The sequence below is a fragment of the Trachinotus anak genome, unplaced genomic scaffold, assembly GCF_046630095.1.
Source record: "Trachinotus anak isolate AG129_WGS33_773 ecotype Australia unplaced genomic scaffold, CSIRO_AGI_Tana_v1 ptg000002l, whole genome shotgun sequence".
Lineage (NCBI taxonomy): Eukaryota > Metazoa > Chordata > Actinopteri > Carangiformes > Carangidae > Trachinotus > Trachinotus anak.
Genome location: NW_027273853.1, coordinates 3,528,694 through 3,554,940, shown reverse-complemented (window position 1 = coordinate 3,554,940; position 26,247 = coordinate 3,528,694). Strand labels below are relative to the sequence as shown.

At 46.5% G+C, this 26,247-nt stretch overlaps 1 pseudogene; it reads left to right on the top strand.

The window, feature by feature from the left end:
* The first annotated feature begins 718 nt into the window (after window positions 1-718).
* Window positions 719-24,669, top strand: LOC139627421 (uncharacterized; annotated as a pseudogene).
* The last annotated feature ends 1,578 nt before the right edge of the window (window positions 24,670-26,247 follow it).

The window sequence follows — 26,247 nt, the reverse complement described above, 5'->3', positions numbered from 1 at the left end:
CGCAGCGCCGCTTTTATTACCTGAGTGACGTCACCGGGGATCCCTGCTGAGAATGCCTGGCCTCGGCCAATGCCGGTGCTGAGTTTCCCTTCAAACTCTAATTCACACATAAGTGTGAACTGTGTGGGTGGTTTCGGCTCCGTTGCTTGGAGGGAAATGCAGGCCTCTCCTTTGTTCCCTTCAGGATGCATGGCTTGAGACTCAGGCTTTTGGAGGACATGTAGGCCTCTCCATTGTTCTTCTCAGAACCCATGGCTTGAGATCCCAACATATATAAATATACACACACACACACACACATAAAACACATACTCCCTGTATGTAAGAGGTATTGGACAAAATTACACAAATGAAGAAATCATTAGTGTATTTAAAGTCAATGGAGACATTTCCAAGGTAGTCAGGATCCCTGAGGAGCTAGGACAGCCAGAGGGTAGAGCCCTGATTGAGTATGCATCTGACAGGTCTACCTCTAGAATCAACTCCATTACCTTAGGTACCTTACCAAGTCCCAAAGACCCCGCTGTGGTGTGGTCCGTGAGGACCATTAGGGATGTCTGTCAGGAAGAGATGGGCAGGGAGATAGCTTGTAGGTACCTGAGTGAACTGGAGTTTGCTGAAGGTGGTGGCAAGGCAGGCTTCTTGAGTGTACTTCAGAGAGAGTTGCAGGGAAGCCAAGATACTACACACCAAGTACAGAGTAGTGGTACACAGCCACATGCAACTCAAGATCGTGACACCCAACAATAACCAAAGTGAACCTGTAGAGCCCAATCATGTTAATAGTGCACCCGCTAATGTACCAGTGAGCCCAGTTCACATTTGTGAGAATGTTTTTAACCCTCCTCAGATCCAGAAAGTGATCGTGGAGCATGTCATCCAGAGTGAGTCAACCACTCCATCATCCCCACAAACAAGGATGTGCACCTTTTCTGGATGGATGCCAAGGCCCAATGGTGAAGTGGATTATGATACTTGGCGCACCCAAGTCAATCTCCTTCTCAATGATCCTTCCCTGAATGATGCTCACAAAGTGAGAAGGATCCTTGAAAGCTTGCTGAGTCCAGCTGCTGATGTTGTGAAGCCTCTTGGCCTCTCGTCATCGCCAAGCGTTTATGTCAATCAGCTTGATTCTGCTTTTGGTGTTGTGGAGGATGGAGAGGAGTTATTTGCTGCATTTCTCAGCTCTAACCAAAACAATGGAGAGAAACCGTCAGCATACTTGAACAGGCTCCACAGCCTCCTCACAAGGGCGATTTCTAGGGGGGGAGCCTCAGCTGAAAATTCCAACAATCAGTTACTACTATGCAATGATCTTCCAGCACATCGCCTGGATCCATGAGATTGACAACCCTGCACATCCTGTCAGGTTACATGGTGGAAATCCCATCACTATCCCTGCAAAATAAAAGTGCTGTGTCATGGGCGATGTCAGGCTGAAAAAGAACAGTCAAACCACATTTGTGCTTGAACCCAACAAACGCCATGGGTTGCCTGGTGGCGTGTTCCTTGAAGCTGCTTTAATAGACATTCCTTTTAAATTCAGTAGCAAGGTCCCTGTTGTTCTATGTAACCTGAGTGACTATGATGTTAAGCTGCAGCAAAAATGTATCATTGCCCAAATATGTGCAGTTCAGCAGGTCACACTGCTTGGGCCAGAACAAAGTGACTTTCGTCACAACAAGCCTGACAGTGACAATCTCAAGGTCTTCAACCTTGACGATTCACCAAGATCTGAACAATGGAGAGACCATATCGTTACTAAGCTTAAATCCATTCCAGAAGTCTTTGCTGTGGATGACCTGTCATGTGGCCATACCACTGCTATGAGACATCATATCAAGCTACATGACGAAACCCCCTTTAAGGAGAGGCCAAGGCCTATTCATCCCAGCGACAGATAGGCAGTCAAGCAAAATCTCAAATAACTGCTTGATGCAGGAATCATTAAAAATCAGAGAGCCCCTTTGCATCGCCAGTAATCTTGGTGCGGAAAAAGAATGGCTCGATCAGGCTATGCATTGATTACAGCAATGCTTCTCAATTATTTTCTGTTACGCCCTCCTAGGATGAAGAAAACATTTTGCGCATCATGTCAATGAACTGGTCCTCCTCTGCAGAGCTGAAACCAGTTGGAGCTGGTGCATTGAAAGGATCTCTCACCCAGTCATACTGGGAACTGTTTTCAGGGAAGTACTTTTTAAAGAATCCCATCAGTGATGAAATATGCTGCTTGATATATGGAATCACTGAGGTGGCATCATAGTCAGTGGTATAAACAAATTCATGCAGGTTCTCGAATGAATCAGTATTTCCTTCATCAAGTTGCCTGCCCCACAATGCAAGCTTTCAAATGAAAGAGCTGATCTTGTCTGTGACCTGAGGGAGGTGTTTATCTTTCCCTTGAAGCTGTAGATTTAGTTCATTTAGCCTTTATGTCACTCAGGTAGGCCAGTTTTGCCAGGAAGTTCTCATCACTACATTTTTCTGTGACTTCATACTTGTGTTCATGCTCCATAAACATTCTTATCTGCTCTCTGAGCTCAAAAACTTTGGACAAGAATTTTCCTCGGTACAGCCACCTTGCTTCACTGTGAAACAGCATAGCTTGGTGTTCAGCTCCCATCTCCTCACAGATAGCAGAGAAGACTCTTGTTTTTAGTGGTCTGGTCTTTATAAAATTGACTACACCTATAATATCAGTCATAACCTCACTTAATTCAGAGGAAAGGTGCCTTGAGGCCAATGCTTCTCTGTGTATAACACAGTGTGTCCACTCAGCATTAGGTGAGGCCTTTTTGATGAGTGCCTGAAGTCCTTTTCTCATCCCTGCCATGGTCTGTGCACCATCACTGCAAACACCAATGCAGTCCTCCCACTTTAGCCCATTCTCATTAAGGAAGCAGTCCAGCATTTTGAATAGCTCTTCAGCTGTGGCTCTGTCTCTGACATATTTACAAAAAAGTAGATCCTCACACAGGGAGTTTGTCATGTCAAAACGTACATAAGCAATAAACAAACAGTCTTTGTTGCTGTCAGTTGCTTCATCGAATTGTAAGGCAAAACATTTGAGTTTATCTACCAGCTGTTCTTGAAGATCGTTAGCAATGTCATTTATACGTCTGGTGGCAGTGTCATTGGACAGAAGGATAGTTTTTATTTTTGCCGCACTTGCGTCATCCAGCATGACAGAGACCATGTGTAATGTTGCAGGCAGTATCATCTCCTCTGCTATGGTGTGGGGTTTTTTGCACTGAGCAATTTGGTACACCACCTTACATGATGCTAACAGTGCTCGCTGGTTTACTGAAGTAGCATTCACAAAGCGGGATGATTGTTAGCAATATTCGGCACGTTTTCGCTGAAAAAACTCAAGTGGTGTATCAGCATGATTAGGGTGTAATGTCTTTAAGTGACACCTTAATTTATTTGGCTTCATGCTGTCCGCTGCCAACATTTTAAGACACAGTAAACACACTGGTCTTTCCTCGTCTCCCACCATTGTCACAGTGAAGCCAAGCGCTACATACGCTTCATCATATTTCCTTGTCTTAGCTTTCTGGTGACTTTCGTTTGTCGCATTATTTCCGTCTCTGTCTGCTTTTCTTTTCATCCTTGTTAAATATTTTTCCATGGTGTCTCTTGAGGGTTTGTTCACTGCACTTCATATCTCCTACTCTGTGCTGTGTGTGCGCAAGTCCGCGCAAAAAAACCCGACACAATAGAGCTCATACTCCCTGCACACACTCTGACAATGAGAGCACCACTGTCACCTACTGTAGTGGATGTGCAATTACACTTTATTCTAGTATGGCCAAAAAAGCATGTTCCCTGGGGTCACACGCACTGGGCGCGCCCCACTATTTGAGAAGGACTGGATTACAGGAAGGTAAATGCTCAGACCATCAGAAATGCATATGCCCTTCCAAACATTGAGGAAACATTTGCGACCCTTAGAGGTACCAAATGGTTCTCCGTCATGTATCTTAAATCTGGTTATTACCAGGTTGAGATGGCTGAGGAAGATAAGCCTAAAACCGCTTTCTCGTGTCCCCTAGGCTTCTTCGAATTCAATCGTATGCCACAAACACTCCAAGCACCTTCCAACGCCTCATGGAGAAGTGTGTTGGTGGGCTGCACCTCAATGAGTTATTGGTGTTTCTGGATGACTTGATCATGTTCTCAGACACATTGGAGGAACACGAAGCACGGCTCATGAAGGTGCTGAACCGTCTTAAAAATTACGGCTTAAAGCTGTCTCCAGAGAAATGTCATTTCTTTAAGACATGACAAGTACCTTGGTAATGTGGTCAATGCTCAAGGAGTCCATACTGACCCTGACAAGATATCTGCCTTGAGAGACTGTCCTCACCCTTCAACCAGGAAGGAGCTAAAATGTTTTCTAGGCTTCGCCTGGTACTATCAGCGGTTCGTCAAGGGGTATTCCCAGATAACAACCTGGCAGCAGGCTACTATCCACCAAAGAAGAGAGGCAAAGTGTACAAGAGAGACTACTCCAAACCTCTTGTGAGTCCCAATGCACCCCTTAGAGAAGAGTGGACTCCCGAGTGTGAGATTGCATTCAGAACTCAACATCCGCGCCCATCCTTGCCTTTGCAAACCCACAACTGCCGTATGTTGTACATACTGATGCTTGTTGTGAAGGTTTGGGTGCTGAGGGGAAGCTCAGGGTTGTCGCGTATGCCATCCGAGGTCTTTCCAAAAGCGAAAGAAACTATCCCACTCACAAGCTTGAGTTCTTGGCCTTAAAGTGGGCTGTTTGTGAGAAGTTTTCATCTTTATGGAACAAGCTTCACTGTATTTACCGACACCAAACCCCTCACATACATTATATTGCCAAAAGTATTTGCTCACCTGCCTTGACTGGCATATGAATTTAAGCGACATCCCATTCTTAATCCATAGGGTTTAATATGATGTCAGTCCACCCTTTGCAGCTATAACAACTTCAACTCTTCTGGGAAGGCTGTCCACAAGGTTCAGGAGTGTGTTTATGGGAATTTGTGACCATTCTTCCAGAAGCGCATTTGTGTGGTCACACACTGATGTTGGACAAAAAGGCCTGGCTCTCAGTCTCCGCTCTAATTCATCCCAAAGGTGTTCTATCGGGTTGAGTCAGCACTCTGTGCAGGCCAGTTGAGTTCATTCACACCAAACGCTCTCATCCATGTCTTTATGGACCTTGCTTTGTGCACTGGTTCACAGTCATGTTGAACGAGGAAGGGACCATCTCCAAACGCGTCTCCACTGGCCTAGAGTCCAGTGGTGGCATGCTTTACACCACTGCATCCGACACTGTGCATTGCACTTGGTGATGTATGGCTTGGATGCAGCTGCTTGGCCATGGAAACCCATTCCATGAAGCTCTCTACGCACTGTTCTTGAGCTAATCTGAAGGCAACATGAAGTTTGGAGGTCTGTAGCGATTGACTCTGCAGAAAGTTGGCAACCTCTGTGCACATCGGCTGACCCCGCTCCATCAGTTTATGTGGCCTACCACTTCGTTGCTGACGTTCCCAATCCCTTCCACTTTGTTATAAAACCACTGACAGTTGACTGGAATATTTAGGAGAGAGGAAATTTTACGACTGGACTTGTTGCACAGGTGGCATCCTATCAGTACCACGCTGGAATTCACTGAGCTTCTGAGAGTGAGCCATCCTTTCACAAATGTTTGTAGAAACAATCTGCATGCCTAGGTGCTTGATTTTATACACCTGTGGCCATGGAGGTGATTGGAACACCTGATTTCATTTATTTGGATGGGTGAGTGAATACGTTTGGCAATATAGTGTATGTGTTGACATCCGCAAAGTTAGATGCTGCTGGACACCGCTGGTAAGCCGCCCCTTCTACTAACCAGTTCACCATCAAGTACAGAGCAGGGCAGGCCAACCGTGATGCAGACGGGTTATCCCGCCGTGATTTTATACACCTGTGGCCATGGAGGTGATTGGAACACCTGATTTCATTTATTTGGATGGGTGAGTGAATACGTTTGGCAATATAGTGTATGTGTTGACATCCGCAAAGTTAGATGCTGCTGGACACCGCTGGTAAGCCGCCCCTTCTACTAACCAGTTCACCATCAAGTACAGAGCAGGGCAGGCCAACCGTGATGCAGACGGGTTATCCCGCCGGCCTCAAGATCCGCTTCTTGAGGATGAAGCTAAGGAGAGACAAGCTTATGGAGACAAGAGATGACATGGGTCAGGAAGTGTTCTCTGTATTATGTCAATGTCATTTTCTAACATTTAAAGGTGAACACTACCATCATATGGAACAACCTGTCATTGCAGAGTGTCTTGCTGTTGACCCTTCATTAGTGCCTGATGTCTTTTGTGAGGACACCTTACCATCCATGACCAACTCTGACTGGTGTAATGCTCAAAATGATGATCCATCTATCTCATGTGTCATCACCTTTGTGAGGAGAGCTGTAAAACCCAGTTTCAGAGAGACAAACCTTGAGCATCCAGATGTCAAACTCCTTCTCAGGGAATGGAAAAGGCTCGAACTCAGGGATGGTGTCCTGTACAGGAGGTGATCTGACCGTGGAAATCACGTCAGATCACCCCAGTTAGTCTTACCTGAGCAGTTCAGAGAAAGGGCACTGCAGGGAGTGCACAATGATGTTGGCCATCTTTGTTCTGAGTGTGCACTACACCTTGCTCGTGCCAGGTTCTACTGGCCAAGGATGGCTAGAGCCATTGAGGAGAAGTGCAAAAAGTGCCCCAAAAGGCTGTGCCTTTGGAGAACATTCCTGCTACTTACACGCTCAAGCTCATCTGTATGGATTATCTCTCCCTTGGGCCAGACAATGGAGGCATGAGAAACATATTAGTGATCACTGATCATTTTACAAAATTGGCTGTGGCAGTGCCCACTAAAGACCAGAAAGCTAGAACCACTGCAAAAACTCTATGGGAAAACTTCATTGCCCACTACGGGTTCCCCAGTCGTCTGCTCAGCGACCAGGGCAGAGACTTTGAGTCTAAAACAATCAGAGAACTCTGCACACTGGTAGGAGCAAACAAAGTCCATACCACCCTGTACCATCCCCGGGGAAACTCGGTGGAACGGTTCAACCAGACACTCCTGGATATGCTAGGGACACTGGAAGAGAGAGACAAATACCATTGGAGGGATTTTGTCAAACCCTTGGTCCACGCGTATAACTGCACAAGAAATGATACAACAGGCTATTCGCCTTATGAACTAATTTTTCAGGAGGCAGTCCAGACTGCCAATTAATCTGGTCCTGGGAATCCACCCTGATATGAGGAAACACAAGGCCACAGAGTATGTCAACGGCCTTCGTCAACAGCTACAAGAGAGCTACTCACTAGCTGCTAAAAACTTCCAGAAGATGGGAGGGAAGAACAAAGCTAGGTTTGACAAGAAGGTCAGGGCAGCTGAGCTCTTAGAGGGGGATAGGGTCTTCGTGAGAAACGTGAACATCAGGGGGAAACACAAACTAGCAGATAGGTGGGAACAGAAAATCCATGTTGTTATCAGACAGATTGGAGATAGTCCCATCTATGTAATTAAACCTGAAACAAGGGAGGGGCCGCACTGCACGTTGCACAGACCTACCCTACCCAGACCAATCCTTGAAGTTGAACAGTGATGAGGATGAACTGTACTCTAGCACATGGATGCCAGAGATCATCACTAGAGGTCCTTCCATACAAATGGAAGGAGACACCTATGAAACCTCCTCCAGGGTGTTAAACCCTGACATCCCCCCCTTCGTGCCCCAACGCTCTACACACTTACCTGAGAAACTATCCATGAGCTCCAATCAGAATCTCCTCTTGCTAGCTCAGAGTCTAGTGGTACAGTTACACACCCTACTTCACACTGTACAGCCCCAGACCATGTTGTTATTAACGTTCCAGAACTTGACATGACACACATCTCACCTGTTAGAGAGAATACAGATCTCATCACAACTGTAGTTGCAGACACTGACAATGTAACATCTGAGAGTCTAGAGGCCACTGGTATCAGGCGTTCTGTTAGGGAGAGACATCCACCTCGCAAACTCATTTATGATGAGCTGGGGGAGCCTTTAACTTTGGCCATTAGTTCATTCTTTCAGGCTTATGGAACTGCAATCTTGCACATATCTGTACCTGTCGGGACAAATATGCATGCAGGGACTCATGCATTCTAGAGGGGGAGAGTGTAACCCTGGTTAATTTTATAGTTCTGGAGAATACAGGTTCCTTTGAATGCATCGTTAGGTTGCTTTCTGTCCACTAATTGAATTTCCAAGGTTACCTGAACACACCAACTGCAGATGTGTAAAGGTGAGCGACAGGAGACAGAGAAGCCTCATGCTGCCACGGAGCACATTGTCCCTGTTTAGCACACAATATGATAACTTTTTGTGAACGTAATAACAGAACTGTTGTTAGAAGTGAAAAGTAAAGAAATACCTATCTCGTGGAAGTGGAGTTGGTCACGGGAGAAACTCAGTCAGAGTGCTTCCTAGAACTTTCTGGCTTGTTTCTTTGAGGGATGAATTCTTTGGTTCGACAGTGACCTGTGTCATCCACCACCGCTTTATGGGGGCCCTTGGTTCATCAGGACGCGCTGCATTGACAAGCAGTGTATAATCAGTATGGTAGGACTCAAGACACCTCGATCGTTTTTCCTGATATATATATCAGATTCCTATATATATATATATATATAGATATATACAGTATGTACAGTATGTACATTTATGTGTATATATATATACACATAAATGTACATACTGTGCTGTGTGTTGTGTGGGCTGGAGGTCTATTGCTCTCATGCTTCAGTGCTACTGCCAATCTCCTTTTCCGAACTTAGTTGATCCAGAAGAAATTGAGAAGACTGGAATCAGACCAACCTCAGGTCCTGGGTTTGATCATTTTGTTAGGGAACCTATAAACATCAGAAGCTACCTCTTGCCAGGATCTGTGGCACTGATCTGCCGTAGTTACTGAGAGAGAGTTACAAAAATCTTAAAAAGGAACCAAAAAAACATGTGGTCCATAGTACGTACAACTGATACCTGGCCATACAGAACATGTTGAGCACATTAAATTATTGTACAGCCGTTATTGCCTTTGTTGTTCTATTTGCATATGCATATATAGAAAGTATTTAATTGCCTATCAATATATTACATTCCCATCCATCTATTATTGTAGAATTCTATCCATCTATTGTATTACCCCATAGTATATTTGTATTTATATCAATGTATTACAGGTCTTTCTTTCTAAGGCTGAAGTTTCTTCTGAAGACAAAGAAAGTGAAATGTGAACTTAACGATCACACTAACCCATATAACGTTATCAAACCATGGTTACTCACACATGCACTCACACGCGCACACTGACAACAAAATACTGTTAACTAGGCTACTGTTAGCTTCAGTCACATAAGTTGCTATAGAAAATAATTTTAATCCTGAACATAAAAACCGTGTGCTAGATAACATTTACGACTTGTACAACATCGTTATATGTTGTACGTCTCACTCACACACACACATCATGAACAGAGCTCTGGTTACCTGTTGCTTGTGCTCTGCCAAAGCTCATCTTCTGTTTCGTTTTCTTCACATTATTTCGCAGGTTGTCTTTTGTAATGAACTTTGACATATGGTATTTGACGTGACGGTCCTCCATTGGCCGATTGTGTGTTCGAAGGTGTAACTGGAGGATTATGTCACACTCCCATCATGCCACGCCCCCTAGGAGGTGTAACTGGATAGTCACACCACGCCCCCTGGTCTGCAAGCCGCAGGCGGACTCTTTGAGAAGAACATCTTACTTGTCAGGGCTGCGTGTGAAGGTCGCACAAATATGTGGTTACAATAACTGGCCTTATTATAATAATATATATATATAATAATATTATAATGCTATAATATTATAATATTATAATGCATCCGTAATGACTCAGTCTCTCTGATAATGTAATCATACTTGATGTAGTTGTTATACATTCTTTTTACCCTGTTCAGTTCCTCCCTGAGTTTATCCTCAGTCTCCTTTGCACTCTGCATTTCTTTGGCTCGCAAAGCCCTTTCACTCTCCAGAGCCTTTTCCAGCCTTTGGATTTTTGAGCAAATCATCTTCTCCTGCTTTGTCCATACTTTGGCCCTCACACGTGATGTTTTGTTCCATGATGGGTTTGTTTCCCTCACTGTGTTTCAATTTGTCAAACACAATGATTGCACTGTACATGTACCGTACTGCTGTGTTGTAATACTCAGTTTGTCCAAGTACTGTATGTATTTACCTAAAATAGAGTTCATGGATCAAAGGAATATGGATGATGATGTCATAGATTAAAGGCATATGGATCATGATGTCATAGATCAAAGGAGGGAAATTACAGCCATGATGATGTCACGGTTTCCAATAGTTTCCCTGCTGGACTATTTGTTTTGCTGTGTAAGCAATCAGAATCAGAATCAGAATCAGTTTTATTGCCAAGTATGTTTCCACATACAAGGAATTTTTTCTGGTGATTGGTGCAATTGAGGATCAGGGGGATCAGCAACAGTGGGGCTCTCTAGCCTTGTTGATAAGGCTAATAGCAGATGGGAAGAAGCTATTTTTGTGGCGAGAGGTTTTGGTCCTGAAGGACCACAGCCTCCTGCCAGAGGGGAGTGTCACAAAAAGTTTGTGTCCAGGGTGGGAGGAGTCAGCTACAATCTTCCCTGCACGCCTCAGGGTCCTTGAGGCATACAGGTCCTGGAGGGATGGAAGATTGCAGCCAATCACCTTCTCCGCAGAGTGGATGATACGCTGCAGTCTGTTATTGTCCCTTTCCGTGGCAGCAGCATACCAGATGGTGATGGAGGAGGTGAGGATGGACTCAATGATGGAGGTGTAGAAGTTCACCATCATAGTCCTTGGCAGGTTGAACTTCTTCAACTGCCTCAGGAAATCAGAATCAGAATCAGAATCAGAATCAGTTTTATTGCCAAGTATGTTTTCACATACAAGGAATTTTTTCTGGTGATTGGTGCAATTGATCAGCAACAGTGGGGCTCTCTAGCCTTGTTGATAAGGCTAATAGCAGATGGGAAGAAGCTATTTTTGTGGCGAGAGGTTTTGGTCCTGAAGGACCGCAGCCTCCTGCCAGAGGGGAGTGTCACAAAGAGTTTGTGTCCAGGGTGGGATGAGTCAGCTACAATCTTCCCTGCACGCCTCAGAGTCCTTGAGGTGTACAGGTCCTGGAGGGACGGAAGATTGCAGCCAATCACCTTCTCAGCAGAGTGGATGATACGCTGCAGTCTGTTATTGTCCCTCTCCGTGGCAGCAGCGTACCAGATGGTGATGGAGGAGGTGAGGATGGACTCAATGATGGAGGTGTAGAAGTTCACCATCATAGTCCTTGGCAGGTTGAACTTCTTCAATTGCCTCAGGAAATACATCCTCTGTTGAGCTTTTTTGATGAGGGAGCTGATGTTTAGCTCCCATTTGAGATCCTGTGTGATGGTGGTTCCCAAGAAGCGAAAATGCTCCACGGTAGCCACGGGGGAGTCACACAGGGAGATGGGGGTGGGTGGGGCTGGGCTCTTCCTGAAGTCCACTATCATTTCCACTGTCTTCAGAGCGTTTAACTCTAGGTTGTTCTGCCTGCACCAGGTCACCAGACGCTCAGTCTCCCACCTGTAGGCAGACTCATCGCCATCAGAGATGAGTCCAATGAGAGTGGTGTCGTCTGCAAACTTCAGGAGCTTGACAGACTGATGGCTGGAGGTGCAGGTGTTGGTGTACAGGGAGAAGAGCAGAGGAGAAAGAACGCAGCCTTGTGGGGATCCAGTGCTGATGGTCTGGGAGTCAGACATGTGCTTTCCTAGCTTCACGTGCTGCCTCCTGTCAGACAGGAAGTCGGTGATCCACCTGCAGGTGGAGTCAGGCACGCTCAGCTGGGAGAGCTTGTCCTGCAGCAGAGCCGGGATGATGGTGTTGAAGGCAGAGCTGAAGTCCACAAACAGGATCCTGGCATAGGTCCCTGAGGAGTCCAGGTGCTGGAGGATGAAGTGGAGAGCCATGTTGACGGCGTCATCTACAGACCTGTTGGCTCTGTAGGCGAACTGCAGGGGGTCCAGGAGTGGGTCAGTGATGGATTTGAGGTGGGACAGGACAAGACGCTCAAATAATTTCATGACCACAGAGGTCAGGGCAATGGGTCTGTAGTCATTTAGACCTGTGGGCCTTGGTTTTTTGGGGACAGGGATGATGGTGGAGGATTTGAAGCAGGCTGGCACGTGGCAGGTCTCCAGTGAGGTGTTGAAGATGTCTGTGAACACTGGAGACAGCTGATCAGCACAGTGCTTCAGGGATGATGGAGAGACAGAGTCAGGACCGGCTGCTTTGTGGGGGTTCTGCTTCTTAAAAAGCCTGTTGACATCTCTCTCCAGGATAGAGAGAGATGTTCCTTTGGTAGGGGAGGAGGAGGGGGGTTCTGATGTGGCTCTGATGTGGAGGTTAGTGTCAGGCTTGTCCCACTGTCTTTCAAAGCGGCAGTAGAACTCATTCAGATCGTTGGCCAGATGGAAGTCGTTAATGGAGTGGGGGGGTTTAGGTTTGTAGTTTGTGATCTTTGTGAGCCCTTTCCAGACAGAAGCAGAGTCATTGGCTGAGAACTGGAGCTGAAGTTTCTCAGAGTACAGTCGTTTAGCTTCTCTCACCGCTTTGCTAAACCTGTACTTGGACTCTTTAAACCTGTCCCTGTCTCCACTCCTGAAGGCTTCCTCCTTTTGCCTCCTGAGCTGACTGAGCTTAGCTGTGAACCAGGGTTTGTCATTGTTATAACTCACCCTGGTGCGTGATGGGATACAGCAGTCCTCACAGAAGCTGATGTATGACATCACAGCCTCTGTGAACTCATCCAGACTGTTGGAAGCAGTCCTGAACACTTCCTAGTTAGTGCAGTCCAAACATGCCCGCAGATCCTCTATGGCTTCACTGCTCCACTGCTTCGATGTCTTCACAACAGGTTTACACAGTTTTAGTTTCTGCCTGTATGTGGGAATCAGGTGGACCATGACATGGTCAGAGTGGCCCAGTGTAGCCCGGAGGACGGCGTGATAAGCACCACTGATTGTGGTGTAACAGTGGTCCAGAGTGTTCCCCTCTCTGGTCAGGCAATTAACAAACTGTCTGTATTTGGGCAGTTCGTGGTTGAGGTTACCTTTGTTAAAGTCACCAAGGACAATAACTACGGAGTCCGGGTTGGTCCGCTCCACACACAGTATCTGGTCGGCGAGCGCCCGCTGTGCCTCCTGCACGTTGGCCTGTGGTGGGATGTAAACACCGACCAGGATGATTGAGGTGAACTCACGGGGGGAGTAGAAGGGCCTGCAGTTCATGATGAAAGTCCGCAGGTCAGGAGAACAGTGCTGCAGGATCACTGTCACGTCTCTGCACCAGCCACTGTTAGCATAAAAACAGATTCCTCCACCTTTCGTTTTGCCGGACAGCTCTGTGTCGCGATCCGCTCTGAAGAGCTGGAAGCCGGCCAGCTCCAGCGCAGAGTTCGGAATCGATCCACACAGCCACGTCTCCGAGAAGCACAGGACGGCAGATGAAGAAAAGTCTCTGTTCTTCTGCACCAGTAGCTGAAGTTCATCCAGTTTGTTGGGCAGTGAACGCACGTTGGAGAGAAAGATACCTGGGAGCGGTGTGCGGAGTCCGCGCCGGCGGAGACGCGCAAGCGCACCAGCACGTTTTCCTCTCCTCCGGCGTTTCACTGCGAGAGCAACGGTCAGTGCACCTCTGACCAAAATGTCCAATAATTCCACAGGAGAGTCGAGAAAAGTAGGAAAAAAATCCACTGAAGTTGTTTCTCTGATATTAATGAGCTCTTCTCTGGTGAAAGAGCTCCGGAAACCAAAGCAGAAAACTGGATTTACAAAGAAAATAAGGCAAAAAAATGCGCACCAAAACACCGAGGCAGCCATCCGCGGCGCCATGGCAACAGAATATTTATACATCCTCTGCTGAGCTTTTTTGATGAGGGAGCTGATGTTCAGCTCCCATTTGAGATCCTCTGTGATGGTGGTACCCAAGAAGCGGAAATGCTCCACAGTAGCCACGGGGGAGTCGCACAGGGTGATGGGGGTGGGTGGGGCTGGGCAATCACACTGTTCCCCTGTTCTTCTTGTCAGCCATTTTTTTATTATTATTGTTATCAGTGTGAATGCTGAGTCAGCATTTTCACGATTGTTATTCAGACCTTCATCATGTGTGAATGCTGATGAAGTCAAGTTTTCAGACAATCTTTAGTTTATAATGGGTTTCTATGGCCGGAATGTTCAGAGGCTAGAGTGGATGACATCACCAACAGAGTGGAAAAAGGTTTTCAAAATGTTCTGAAAAATTTCTGTTTGTCACGTTCTCATGGCCACGGATTTAACTCTTCACCACCAGTTTTTGACAGAACGTAGGCAAATTTGTCGTCTTTCACACAATGTGACAACTAGAGCACAGAGACTTACAGAATTTGAACTGAGAGGGTCTGACTAAGGGGAGTACATCCAACTGTCCCATAGACTGTAATACAAACTACAAATTACATTTCCTGCGGAAAATGCTGTGTGAATGCTGAGAGCTGAATGGGGTAGCTGAAGCAATGCTGATTGTAGCAGGACGCAGTCATTGGCCCAGTGACGTCACTCAGGAGGCGGCCCCAGCCAATTGCGGTGGGTGAATGCCACATAAAAGGCGGGCATAGAACACCTGTCTGTCGTGTGCTTGCCGGAGGCTAGGCTCCGTCATTTCCTGGCGTCCGTCACTTCCGCCCCTCTGGTAGCAGGTGGGTTGTTGGCCGCGGCTGCACTTCTCCGCTCCATGCCGTGTGGGCCGGGACTGCCTGACCGGGTAAGGATGTCCATGTAGCGGCTCAGCGCCGGCTAATCTACCACTGAACCACTGCTGCTTTGTCTCGCTGGAGCTTCCTGGCGGTCAGACACCGCTTGCTGCAGACTGACTGCTGCCTATTACTACTTCGCTGTTTGCTTGAGCTCCCACTGTCGCCACGGCCGACTCGGCCCCTGCTCGCCTTGCCTGGCTTTGACTGTTTGGTTGGCTGGGTGTCGCTGGTGCTGCCCGTTGCTGCCTGGGCGTACCTGTGGCTCGGCAACGCTGTCGCTTTTGTTCATCCAGCCACTTCTTAAAGTGTGTGTGTGTGTGTGTGTGTGTGTGTGTGAGAGGGAATTTTGTTTACTGTCATTTTGTGTGTTTGTTTAATTGTTGGTTGTTGTATGTTCTTTATTATTAATTTTTTCTTTTCTTTTGTAACCCCTAGATTTGATTAGTTGGTAGCTTTAAGTTTATTTGTGGTTATTTCTTTTGGGATATTGTGGGTTGTAATTAATTTGTGATTTTGTATATTTTGAGGAAGCAAATTTGTTTGCTATTGTCCCTAATTATTATAGATTTTGTACATTTAAGTTCTTTATTAATTTCTTTTCTTTTTGCTATTAGTTATTATTTTTGCTTGCCTCCGTTCCTAAACTGTCTCTCTCTGGTCCCCCCCCCCTTTCCCCCCTTCAGGTGCTGAGCCTACGGTGGTGGATTGGTGTCCGGTGGTGGTGCCCCTCTTTTGTGCTGTGTGTCCACTGGTTTCAGTTTTCGCTTTATTCTTATTTTGTTGCACGTGTGGTGTTCCTGGTATCCCCTTTTTGTTGACCCACCCGTCACGAGTAGGCCTCAGCCCTGATTGGCCCCCCTTTTAACTTCCCCAGTGAATGATTTCATTTAAACCAGAGTTTTAAACAAATTGATTGTGATTAATAAAATAATAATACTTTGTACTTTTGAACTGCCGTCTCTGCCTCGCTTTGTTAGCGGACCTGAGTGCCTCCTCTTGAGTTAGTTCACTAAAGTCCCTGGGTGAAACTCCCAGGGTGGCGTTGTCTGGCAACCATTATTTAATTAACACCACTCTAACATTAAACTAACTAATCCACCTCCTCGTGCCGCCACAATCTGGCGTTGTTGGCAGGATCTACAATTTGAGAGCAGAGACGTGTGTTCTGTTTTGGTTTGTTTTTCCCTTTTCTGAAAAAAACAAAAACAAAACAAACTGTGGCTAAACTGTGTTATTATTTGGTGTCTGATTTGTGTTTCTTTTCTTTCTTCCGAGGCAAAGCAGCAGCTGGTTTCGTGGCCCTGTAACGAGCCCATTTCCCCTTTCCTTGGTTTCACCTTCACGGAAGGGAGAGTCTTAGTTGGTTCAGATTTTGTAATGGAGTCAGAATTGCAGGAACTGAGGGAGTTAGTCACTCAACTGAGAGCAGATAATGAGAGGCTGAGACAGGAACAGGTTGCGGCCGTGCCTGGCCCTAGTACAGCGCCCTCAGTCTCGCTCCCACGCGTTGCACCTCCCATTACCAGTGCTCCTTCAACGGAGAGACTGATTTTTGTGCTGTGAGACAGAAAATGTCCCACATTTAGGGGAAAGTCAGTTATGGGGTTAGCCGAGTGGCTGGAGGAGGTGCAAGCCTGTATGAGAGTACGCCATTTGTCTGCGTCTGATCAGGCATTCTTCTTATTTGACCATTTAGAGGGGGAGGCACGTGAGGAAATAAAGTACCACCCCAGTGAGGAACGTTCAGACCCAGCCAAGATCATTGAGGTGTTACAGGAGTTATATGGGTGCGCAGAGTCGTATGTAGCCTTACAAGAGGCCTTTTTCTCCCAACGGCAGCACGAGGGAGAGACTCTGCTAGAGTTTTCACTTGCGTTGATGGGCCTCATGGCATCTGTGAAGCAGCGTGCACCCAGCGGCATACCCAACTCCGATGTTTTGTTACGTGACCAGTTTGTGGAGCACATGCTGGATGGGTTGCTTCATCGTGAGTTGAAGCAGTTTGTGCGCAGGCAGCCTACTGCTACCTTACTGGAGGCTAGGAGTGAAGCAATCAGGTGGGAACGAGAGGGCTTACCTGGAGGTGTTAGGGGTCGTAGTCATTCTGTTCCTTCTGTCTTCGGGGCTCAGTGTGTGGTCCAAGGCAGTTGTCAGGTGAGTGTTGGTCCCCCGCAATCCTTCGAGCTGCATGAGATGAGGGAAAAGCTGAAGTTGCAACAGGAGCAGTTGAATCAACTGACTCAGAGCATTTCCCGTCTACAGGGCTACCAGCAACCTAGCCGGACAGCTTCTCGTGGTCCCATCGTCTGTAGGAGATGTCAGCAACCAGGTCACATCGCCAGAGAGTGTGATGGAGTCCGTGTTCCCGCCCGTACTCAGCCTTCCTTGCCGGCCTCTCAGCCAAGTAGGCCGTCTCACTCCGCCCAGTGGCCGGGAAACTAGCACTTGCCAAACTGCAGAGCCACAGTTTGGAGGTTGCAGTTCCTGGCTCAGGTTCAGGCACAGGTGACATGGAAGTGTCCAGGCTCATGTCATCTTGTCCTCATTTAAGTGTGAGCATAGGGGGGTTGCAGTCTCTTGCCTGGTAGATATTGGGTCTATGGTGTCAACCATCACCGAGTCTCTTTTCCGCCAGCAGTTCGAGATCTGGGGCCAAGAGCAGCTCAAATCTTGTAACTGGCTGCAGCTCAGAGCAGCTAATGGTCCTGCCATACCTTATATTGGCTATTTAGAGTTGGATGTGAAGCTCTGTGGTAAATTGTTGTCAGCCTGTGGGATTCTGGTGGTCAAGAACCCCCCTGGTGGTGTGTCTTCACAGGTTCCTGGTGTTCTAGGGATGAATATTATCCGCAGGTGCTATGGCGAACTCTTTGGGCAGCATGGCTTAGCTTTGTTTGACCTGCCAGTGGTATCTGAGGCCCCCAAGTTTGTCACACAGGCCCTCCAGAAGTGCCATGAAGCCAGTGTTTTAGTTGACCAGCGAGCTGGGAAGGTCAAGGTACGTGGTAAGAAGGCTTGTCTTATCCCAGGTGGTGTGATGAAGATGGTCGCGGCCACATGCTCAGAGCAGTGTGTCGGCATCACGGCACTGTTTGAGTCTCCAGAGTCTGGCCTGCCTGCCGGGCTGCTTGCCTCTCCTGCTCTGGTGTCAGTGGTACGGGGCACCACCTACATTCCCATCGTGAATGTAGGTTCTTCAGATGTGTTGCTCTATCCCCACGCCATGGTCGGGACCCTAGAGGAGGTACGTGTGGTGAGTTTGCCTGCTGGTGTTACTGAGGAGCCACCTGTGGTAACTACCATGTCCTCTCAGTCTGTTTCTTTGCCAGTGCAGGATCAGATAGTAGCCTTGAAGTTGGGTCATTTCCCTGCGGAAGCACAGGGTAAGGTGAGAGCTCTCCTGAGTCAGTTTAGCTCCATCTTTTCCGCCCATGACGGGGACCTAGGTTGCACTGACCTGATTTCCCATGAGATCCCGCTTCTGGATGATGTCCCTGTTCGACAGCGGTTTCGCAGAATTCCTCCATCCGAGTATGAGCTTGTCAAAGACCATGTTAATCAACTGCTTGGTGCACAAGTAATTCGGGAGAGCAGCAGTCCCTACGCCTCTCCAATTGTGCTGGTCAAAAAGGATGGCAGCCTTCGTATGTGTGTTGACTACAGGCTCCTGAATGGTAAAACCAGGAAGGATGCCTTTCCTTTGCCCTGCATTGATGAGTCTTTAGATGCCCTGACTGGAGCATGTTGGTTTTCCACTATGGACCTGGCTAGTGGGTACAATCAGGTCCCTGTGGCAGAGTCGGATCATCCCAAAACCGCCTTTTGTACCCCCTTCGGCCTTTTTGAGTGGAACCGGATGCCCTTCGGGCTATGCAACGCCCCCAGCACCTTCCAGCGGTTGATGCAGCGGATTTTCGGGGACCAGCAGTGCCAATCCCTGCTGCTCTACTTGGACGACATTGTGGTCTTCTCCTCTACCATCGAGCAACATCTGGAGAGGTTGGGTGTGGTGCTGGGGCGTTTGCAGCGCGAAGGGCTGAAGATGAAACTCAAAAAGTGTGCCTTCTTCCAGCCGGAAGTGCGCTACTTGGGACATGGCATTTCCAATCAGGGTGTCTCCACAGACCCCAGCAAGCTCGAGGTCGTTGCCAGCTGGCCTTCTCCTACCACCCTTTCAGAGCTGTGTTCATTCCTTGGTTTCGCCAGCTACTACCGCCGCTTTGTGGAGGGGTTTGGCTGCACCCCTTCACAAGCTGGTGGCAGAGCTGGCCGGTCTCAAGCCCAAGTGGGTAGATCAAACTGTCACTGGTCGTTGGACAGAGGAGTGTTACCGTAGCTTTGAAGCATTGAAAGCTCGCCTCATTTCTGCACCTGTCCTGGCGTACGCCGACTTTACCCTTCCATTCATTCTGGAGGTGGACGCCAGCTATGGTGGTCTTGGAGCTGTGCTGTCCCAGGAACAGGATGGAAGGGTTCGGCCCATAGCCTATGCCAGCCGTGGTCTGAGGCCCACTGAGCGCAACATGTGGAATTACAGCTCCATGAAGTTGGCGTTTTTGGTGCTCAAGTGGGCAATGACCAAGAAATTTCGAGAGTACCTGTTGGGCCACAAATGCATCGTTTATACTGACAACAACCCATTGAGTCACCTGTCGTCTGCCAAGCTCGGAAACAACTGTCTCGGTCAGTCTTGGTGTTACTGCAGCAGTGGGACCGGTAGGTTGAGAGGGATGGTCTCTTGTATCACCAGGTTTTCCGACCAGATGGGGCCGAGCTTGTCCTCCAGTTGTTGTTGCCTGCGGCGTTAAAAACAGATGTGCTCACCGAGGTTCACCAGGGGCACGGTCATCAGGGGGTCGAGAGGACCTTGGAGCTCTTGCGCCAGCGGTGTTATTGGCCCGGCATGTCTGCTGATGTGGCACAGTGGTGCCAGGCCTGCGAAAGGTGCCAGGTGGCCAAGGTGAGTCGACCAGCTGCCCGCAGCTCCATGGGGCACTTGTTGGCTTCTCTGCCTAATGAGATCCTTGCTATGGATTTTACGGTCCTGGAGCCCAGCCGTAATGGTCTGGAAAATGTTCTTGTAATGACTGATGTCTTCAGCAAGTACACGTTGGCTGTCCCCACCCGTGATCAGCGGGCGGCCACTGTAGCTCAGGTCTTGGTTGCCGAGTGGTTCTCCAAATTTGGTGTCCCTGCTCGCATACACTCAGACCAGGGACGGTGTTTTGAGGGCTCTCTCATTCTCTGCCTAATGAGATCCTTGCTATGGATTTTACGGTCCTGGAGCCCAGCCGTAATGGTCTGGAAAATGTTCTTGTAATGACTGATGTCTTCAGCAAGTACACGTGGGCCGTCCCCACCCGTGATCAGCGGGCGGCCACTGTAACTCAGGTCTTGGTTGCCGAGTGGTTCTCCAAATTTGGTGTCCCTGCTCGCGTACACTCAGACCAGGGACGGTGTTTTGAGGGCTCTCTCATTCAACAGTTGTGTGTGTTGTATGGTATTGAGAAGTCTCGCACCACACCATACCACCCTTCAGGGAATGGACAATGCGAGCGATTCAATAGAACCCTTCACGACCTTTTGCGTACGCTGCCTGTGTCTTGAAAGTGTGATTGGAGTTCCTGCCTTCCCCAGGTCCTGTATGCCTACAACACCACCCCGCATCAGGCAACCGGTGAATCTCCGTTTCTGTTGATGTTCGGCCAGGAACTGAGACTCCCTGTTGATTTCCTTCTAGGCCGGGTACAGGATCCCGTTAGTTGCGATGTCCATGAGTGGGTCGAGGAACATCAAACCCGCTTGCAAATGGCTTTCGAGGGAGCCCGGGATCGGTTGAAGGCTGCGTCAGAGTGCCGTAAGAACAACCATGACCAACATGTCCGAGAAGTTCCTCTGGAAGAGGGCCAGTTGGTATGGTTGCGGGACCTTGGTGTATGGGGGAGGCACAAAATCCAAGATCAGTGGGTCTCGGTCTCGGTATCTTGTCCTGAGGGCGCCAAGGGAAGGGGGGTCAGTCTACACCATTGCTCCGAGGGATGATCCGACCAGAGCCAGACAGGTCCATCGTTCTCTGCTGAAGGCTGTGGTAGGCGTCAACCCCCCAGGTTACACTGTTGTCCCTTCTCCACCTCTTCTTCTCTCCCTGTTGGTGGAGGAAATGCGGTCCGGCGGACCGCTAGGTCAACTGCAGGTCACCACCCCAATGTCCATCGTCTCCCACGATCTGCAGGGGGTGCTGAACAAGGAGGTGGTAACTCCTCTGTCCCTGTGTCTAATGCAGTCGCTGCTGTCTCACGTGTCTTCCCCTGTGGCCTGTGAATATTCTCATTTGTCCAGGTCATAGAAAAACAACTTTTCACAAATAGCATGTGACTCCAACGACTGTCGTTATAACACAATAGGGCTCTAACGAAGTCGAAACCAACTCTCCATTTAAGTTCTTTATTCATTACTTTTCTTTTTGCTATTAGTTATTATTTTTGCTTGCCTCCGTTCCTAAACTGTCTCTCTCTGGTCCCCCCCCCCCTTCAGGTGCTGAGCCTACGGTGGTGATGCCCCTCTTTTGTGCTGTGTCTCCACTGGTTTGAGTTTTCACTTTATTCTTATTTTGTTGCATGTGTGGTGTTCCTGGTATCCCCTTTTTGTTGACCCACCCGTCACGAGTAGGCCTCAGCCCTGATTGGCCCCCCTTTTAACTTCCCCAGTGAATGATTTTATATAAACCAGAGTTTTAAACAAATTGATTGTGATTAATAAAATAATAATACTTTGTACTTTTGAACTGCCGTCTCTGCCTCGCTTTGTTAGCGGTCCTGAGTGCCTCCTCTTGAGTTAGTTCACTAAAGTCCCTGGGTGAAACTCCCAGGGTGGCTTTGTCTGGCAACCATTATTTAATTAACACCACTCTAACATTAAACTAACTAATCCACCTCCTCGCGCCGCCACACTAAAGAAGCTGAAGCAATTGTTGAAGCAATGCTGATGTAGAAAAAAGCAATAGCTGAAGATTATGTGCAAAAATTGTCAGCTGGAGGCTGAAATGCATGAAATGGTTGAAAAAAATTAATTCTTGAAGCAAAATTCTGAAAGACCTGAAAGTTAAAATTTCTTAACATTTGAAGTGGAAAGAAATAGGTTTCAGTTGTGATTTTTTAACATTTTGAATATAAAGTACAATCTGACCTGAGCACAATATGAAGGACTGTGAACCTCTCAGATGTTTTTAGAGTAAAAATGTGGACTTGAGATCAGGTTTCAAAATGGGGTACATCTGGTTTCTGAAAATCCTCTTCTGAATTTGTATTGCGGTTAATGGGGCAGTTCGGATTTTTTTTTTGTAATTTTTTGTCTCTTTTAGTCTCCCACTCTAGCTGTGAGGTCATCCACTCTATCACTGAACATTCAGTGCAACACACACCCATTATAAACTCAAAAATAGTTGAAGATATGAATAAGCGGAATACAAGTTTAAATTTAGCTGAACAATTTAAAAGTTGAATGAAGTCTCTGGCTGAAAGTATGCTGAAGTAGTTGAAAAAAATTGCAGAAAAAGCTGAATATTTTAAAAAGTATAAATAATATCAAAACTCTGAATACATCCGATAATGTCCAGAACGAGCTGAACATTTTGATACTTGAACGGTTTTAATAGCACAAAAACTGTAGTAGCTAGAGACCGAAAAAGGGACTTGGACTTGAAAAAGGTCTTGTGGCGCTGGAGGTGCAAAGATTTGACTGATATGAAATGTGGTTTCAACTAAGGTCTGTCTCTCCCCGTTTACATTCATCTCTAGCCACCTTTATCTGGATCAAACAGTCATTACATGTAAAAAAAAACATGTAACTTTATGTCTGTGGTAAAAGCAAAGGTTTGTCTTTGTGAAACTCTGTTTATTGAAAATGAATAATCACAACTGTGGCTAAAGAAGTGTGTAGTTTAAAAGGTACTGACATGATTACAGGCAACGCAATTGTAATGTTCCTGATGTTTATGTGTTTTTGGTGTGACTAATATCCCTTTTTATACGTCGAAATGAGCCTGTTATTTTCATGCTTTACAGATGGGTCATCAGAATCAGAATCAGTTTTATTGCCAAGTATGTTTTCACATACAAGGAATTTTTTCTGGTGATTGGTGCAATTGATCAGCAACAGTGGGGCTCTCTAGCCTTGTTGATAAGGCTGATAGCAGATGGGAAGAAGCTATTTTTGTGGCGAGAGGTTTTGGTCCTGAAGGACCGCAGCCTCCTGCCAGAGGGGAGTGTCACAAAAAGTTTGTGTCCAGGGTGGGAGGAGTCAGCTACAATCTTCCCTGCACGCCTCAGAGTCCTTGAGGCGTACAGGTCCTGGAGGGATGGAAGATTGCAGCCAATCACCTTCTCCGCAGAGTGGATGATATGCTGCAGTCTGTTATCGTCCCTCTCCGTGGCAGCAGCATACCAGATGGTGATGGAGGAGGTGAGGATGGACTCAATGATGGAGATGTAGAAGTTCACCATCATAGTCCTTGGCAGGTTGAACTTCTTCAACTGTCATATATCTAATGAAGAAATTATCTGCAGTTATCCTCAAGACTGCATTGTCTTACCTGCTCTGTGCCCTAGCTGATTACCACTAAAGTCCTTTTCACCTGTTGAAGTACATTTAAAAGGCCCATACAGCACATGAAATGCACTTTATCACTTTCCAAAAAATGACTGCAGCCTTCTTGGTGAAAGTTGTTTTCAGCCCCAACATAGCTTGATTTATATCATACCTCTAATGGTAAAACGACACATAAAATCCCTAGCCAGTGATAAAGTACACTAAGAAGGTAGAGTCATTCACAGGTCAGTTGATGCAAGAGGTCCATTCACTCATTATTTTCGCTGGTTAACTGTACACAGGCCAAAATGATCCTCAGGCCAGTGGGCAATGTCGCCATGCTCCTGAGTGGCTGTCCCCCACTGTTTCCCTTTGTACACCTAATGATATTGTTTCATTAAACCCTGTGACCCAGTTCTTATCATATATTGAATACAAATTATTATTCAAAGCAGAGTGTTGTTTATATCTTAAAACATTTCTGGAAGGAAGATTTAAAATGTGTTTTTTAAAAAAGACTGGTTGTCAGAATAGAAGAACATTGTATATTGTATTTATTATTTTGCTATTATTGTCGATTGACTTTTCCATCCATTTAAAGTTAATATGAATAACTTTCTACACATTGCTACAAACAAACTACTATATTAAGATTTTAAGAACTTGTTCAGGTTAATTTCCTGACAAACAGACTGACATTTAATTTAATCATTCATTTGTACCATGTCATCTAAGAGAACAGGGCAGTCAGTGAGTCAATGAGGGAGGAGGCATAACGTTGAAAAGGTTGTAGTAATTAAGACGGAGGGAGGTCACAACACTATCACTTGGTGCAGTTAATGTTCCTGGTTGTATTTCTTGTATTTTAATTTTTTCTTTTCTTTTCTTTTCTTTTCTTTTCTTTTCTTTTCTTTTCTTTTCTTTTCCAGCAGCAGGAGTGCCTTCCTGTGGGGGATAAAGACAGAGTCTTGTTGTGGGCAGAACTTAACGTGCATTTTCACAGTGGAGATATTCAAATGCTTGAAATGACATTTAAATATCCTTTCTGAGAAAAACAAACACTTCTCAAATTACAAGCAGACTGACAGTCTTACAGAAAATCACCATTGATGCTACAAACAACGTGTCCATTATCAATGAAGAGCATTTCAAAAGGCTGAATTCAAAACGGCACAATAAAGAAGAGGATAAAAACATTTTCATTTCCTGTTTGAAAACTGTGTCCAGCCTATTCTTTCTTATGCAGCGAACGTGCATGAAGACACACACGTGCACACACACCAGATTATGGTCATGGTGCCCAGTGTGAATGCCATTCACTCGACTTCCTATTTCAGCTTTGTTTGATAATTTCACATGGACTAAAGTCAGCAACCCACGCAAAACAGCCTGCACATGCACGCACACACACACACACACACACACACACTAGAATAAAGGAACAGCCAGGAGGATATCCCCATTTCTTCCATATCAGGCTTCCTTTGAAAGCATCGACCCAGAGCTGAATGAGAGGTTTCATTGAAGCCATTCACCTCAATGATCTGCTCTGATCTACTCACAATCCACCATATCTGTCATACATGGCTAGGTCTGAGACCCAGGAGAGAGAGAGGGTGGGGGTTAGAGAAACAAAGAAAGACATGAAGTAAGTAAGTAAGAAAGAGAAAAAAGGATCTCATGCAAATCAATATGTGCGTCTAGATACATTCACGTGCCCCTCACACTCTCTCCTTCTCTCTATATCACTCTCTCTCTCTCACACACACACACACGCGAACACGCACACACGCGCAGCAGAAAGTCAACACTGAGAGGTGGGACATAGGCATGGTCTTTAGTTATGCCTTTTTCACAACCCGACAGTAATGGTATCAATTTACCATGGGCATTACCAGCACAAACACACACATACACACACACACACACAAGTGAGTGTGAGGGTAATTTCATGGGGGTCCGTTTTCCGAAAGGTGAGAAAAGCTTCTCCGGTGTTTGCTAAAGTCAAAATGTCACATGTTCATGTGAGTATCAAAATATGCTGTTATTTTTGTTTTACTGTCTGACCTAAAAGCTGACATTCTGTCAGATAAAAACGGACATTTCTGTCTGTTTTTATCATGTTTAAAGTGTTTTTAATCTTTCCTGCAGTGCTGCCAGGGATCCTGTTTCGCTGAACAGAAACTGGTGCAAAGTATCAGCATACACCTGTTCCATCAAGTAGCCTAAACTTTAAAATATTGTGAAGGAGAGAAAAAGCCCTGTGATTGTGGTTTACCATGTTTCTACATCACCAATCAAAAACATACTGTGCTGCTTGCAATGTGAGTAGGAGGAGACTGTGCTGTACTGTCTCTGCTCCAGACTGACCAACTACTTAGTTAAATGCTCGAGTTTTAAAGTTCCCATACAGTATAAAATGAGACTTCCATGTCTTTTTTGATTATAAAGCAGGTCTGGGTGCTGTAATACTGTGAAAAAGTATCAAAGTAGAAATAGCATCCCAACAGTGGCAGGTGCACCAGACCTTGGTTGTCATAGTTACAGTAATAAACACGTGGACAGACAGACATAAAAGGCATAAACTGCTACTTTCACATGGGAATTGAACACCGCTCTCCTGTGTGTTGTTGACCCATCCATCCACCACAACCTCCTCCTGACGTGGACTTTGTCGCTCTATAAACTACGTCACCGCACTTTTCCCTTTGCTCCTGTCATCATTACTACAACCACTAGATGCTGTTAGGCCACTAACAA